Raw genomic sequence first — 3,712 nt, forward strand, 5'->3', positions numbered from 1 at the left:
TGAAATTCACTTTCAGGCATGGAACAGACACATCAAAAGGTATTAATAATTTTAATTTTAAAATGTGTTGCTAGAGGGGCACCTGGGTGGCTCAGTCGTTAGGCGTCTGCCTTCAGCTCGGGTCATGATCCCAGAGTCCTGGGATCGAGCCCCCGGAGCCCCGCACTGGGCTCCCTGCTCGGTCGGGGAGCCTACTTCTCCCTCTCCCACTCCCCTTGCTTGTGTTCCCTCTCTCACTGTGTCTCTCTCTGTCAAATAAATAAATAAAATCTTTAAAAAAAATGTGTTGCTAGAGTACGTTCCAAGAATTTTGTCATACTTTTAATTTCCACCAGCAAGTAATGAGCACCTTTTCTTATCTCTAAAATCAATAGTGGTTTTATATATGATTGTAACTTTAATTTTAATTCCACATACCACCAGTGAATTTGAGCATATTGTCATTTGTATTTGGTTTTCTTTGATTTGTCAATTAAATTCGTGCCCATTTTTATTTGAAAAGTTTTTTTTTTTTCAGTTTAGGAAAGTTCTTTGTAAAAAACAGATATTAACTTTTATCTTTTACCTATTTCACAATTTTTTTTCCTCCTATACAATTTATATTGATTTGTTTATAGTATATTTTGCCATGTAAAAGTGTTTTTTATATTTCTATATTAAAATATGTTTATTTTTCTTTTATGGATTTTATAGTCTCCATGTTTAGTTAGGAAGATCTTAATTTTTATATGGAACATCCATTAATTAAAATAATAAACATTTATTTCTAATTTTAAGTTTATTTGAAAAATTGAAATATAGTTGACCCATAACATTGTATTCATTTCAGATATACAATGTAATTATTTGATATTTGTATATATTGGGAAATGATCACCACAATAAGTCTAGTTAATACCCATAACCATATATTGTTACAAAATTTTTTTCTTGTAATGAGAACTCTTCAGATCTACTCTTTTAGCAACCTTCAAATATGCAATTCAGTATTATTAACTATAGTAACTATTCTGTATATTACTTATTTATTTTATAACCAGAAGTTTGTACCTTTTGCTCACCTTCACCCATTTTGCCCACTCTCATCCACTGCAAATGGCAAGCACCAATCTGTTCTCTGTATCTTTTAGGTTTTTTTTAGGTTCCACATAAGTGACATCATTTTTCTTTTTCTTCTTTTTAAAAAAAAGATTTTATTTATGTATTTGAGAGAATAAGAGAGAGGGCATGCACAAGCAGGGGAGGAGGGGCAAAGGGAGAGGGAGAAGAAGACTCCTCACTGGGCAGGTTGCCCAGTGCGGGGCTGGATTCCAGAACCCTGGGGTCATGACCTGAGCCAAAGGCAAATGCTTAACCGACTGAGCCACCGAGGCGCCCCCTTTTCTTTTTCTTTTTTAAGACGTATTTATTTTAGAGCAAGAGAGAGAGAGAGAGAGCGCGCGCAGGGGAGGACAGGGGGGAGGAGCTGATAGAGTCTTTTTTTAACGAACCTTTTTATTTATTTATTTATTTATATTATTATGTTATGTTAATCACCATACAGTACATCATTAGTTTTTGATGTAGTGTTCCATGATTCATTGTTTGCGTATAACACCCAGTGCTCCATGCAGAACGTGCCCTCTTTAATACCCATCACCGGGCTAACCCATCCTCCCACTCCCTCTAGAACCCTCAGTTTGTTTTTCAGAGTTCATTGTCTCTCATGGTTCATCTCCCCCTCCGACTCCCCCTCTTCATTCTTCCCCTCCTGCTATCTTCTTCTTCTTTTTTTAACATATAATGTATTATTTGTTTCAGAGGTACAGATCTGAGATTCAACAGTCTTACACAATTCACAGCGCTCACCGTAGCACATACCCTCCCCAATGTCTATCACCCAGCCACCCCATCCCTCCCACCCCCCACCACTCCAGCAACCCTCAGTTTGTTTCCTGAGATTAAGAATCCCTCATATCAGTGAGGTCATATGATATGTGTCTTTCTCTGATTGACTTATTTTGCTCAGCATAACACCCTCCAGTTCCAGCCACGTCGTTGCAAATGGCAAGATTTCATTCCTTTTGATGATTGCATAATATTCCATTGTATTTATATACCACATCTTCTTTATCCATTCATCTGTCGATGGACATCTTGGCTCTTTCCACAGTTTGGCTATTGTGGACATTGCAGCTATAAACATTGGGGTGCATGTAGTCTTAAGCAGACTCCGCTCTGAGCATGAACCCTATCCAGGCTCCATCTCGTGACCCTGAAATCACCACCCTGAGATCACGACCTGAGTGGAAACCAAGAGTCCGACACTTAACTTACTGCGCCACCCAGGTTCCCCCAAATCATTTTTCTTAATATAGTTATTTATTGCTATAAACTTCCCTCTTAGCCCTGCTTTTGCTGCATCCCATAAGTTTTGGTATGTTGTGTTTCCATTTTCACTTGTTTCAAAATATTATTTCCTTTTGATTTCATCTTTGACCCACTGTTTTTCAGGAGTGTGTTATTTAATTTCCACATATTTCTGAATTTTCTAGTTTTCCTCCAGTTATCGACTTCTAGTTTCATATGGTTGTGGTCAGAAAAGCTACTCTGTATGATTTCAGTCTTATTTTGTGACCTAACATATGCTCTATCCTGGACAATGTTCCATGTGTGCTTGAGAAGAATGTGTATTCTACTGAAGTTGGTGGGTATGTTCTGTACATGTCTATTAGGTCCATTTGGTCTAAAGTAGAGTTAAAATTCAATGTTTTCTGGGGCGCCTGGGTGGCTCAGTTGGTTAAGCAACTGCCTTCGGCTCAGGTCATGATCCTGGAGTCCCAGGATCGAGTCCCGCATCGGGCTCCCACTCGGCAGGGAGTCTGCCTCTCCCTCTGACCCTCCTCCCTCTCATGCTCTCTGTCTCTCATTCTCTCTCTCTCAAATAAATAAAATCTTAAAAAAAAAAAATTCAATGTTTTCTTATTTATTATCTGTCTGGATCTTCTATCCATTGATGAAAGTGGGGTATTGAAGTCTTAGAGTGGTTATCACACCACCATATTACAATATTGGGTATTGTTAATCCAACTCTATACTTACTTTTACCAGCATATGTTATGTTTCCATATGTTTTCTTTCTTTTTTTTTTAAAGATTTTATTTGGTCACCTGGGTGGCTCAGTCGTTGAGCGTCTTTCTTCGGCTCAGGTCATAGTCCCAGGGTTCTGGGATCGAGTGACACATCGGGCTCCCTGCTCAGCGGGAAGCCTGCTTCTCCCTCTCCCACTCCCCCGCTTGTGTTCCCTCTCTCGCTGTGTCTCTCTCTCTGTCAAATAAATAAAATCTTTATTTTTTTAAAGATTTTATTTATTTATTTGACAGAACGGGAGAGCAGGAGAGCACAAGCAGTGGGAGCGGCAGAGGGAGAGGGAGAAGCAGGCCCCCTGCTGAGCAGGGAGCCCAATGTAGGGCTTTATCCCAGGACCCCGGGATCACAACCAGAGCCGAAGGCACATGCCCAACCAACTGAGCCAACCAGGAGCCCCTTCATATGTTTTCATGTTACTAGTTATCATCCTTTGATTGCAGCTTGAAGAGCTCCTTTCAGCATTTCTTGTAAGGCAGGTCTAGTGGCAATGAACCCCCCAAGCTTTTGTTTATTTGGGAAAGTCTTTATCTCGCCTTCATTTCTGAAGGATAACTTTGCTGCATAAAGTATTCTTTGTTGGTGG

Source organism: Neomonachus schauinslandi, chromosome 7 (genome assembly GCF_002201575.2).
Source record: "Neomonachus schauinslandi chromosome 7, ASM220157v2, whole genome shotgun sequence".
NCBI classification, from domain to species: Eukaryota; Metazoa; Chordata; class Mammalia; order Carnivora; family Phocidae; genus Neomonachus; species Neomonachus schauinslandi.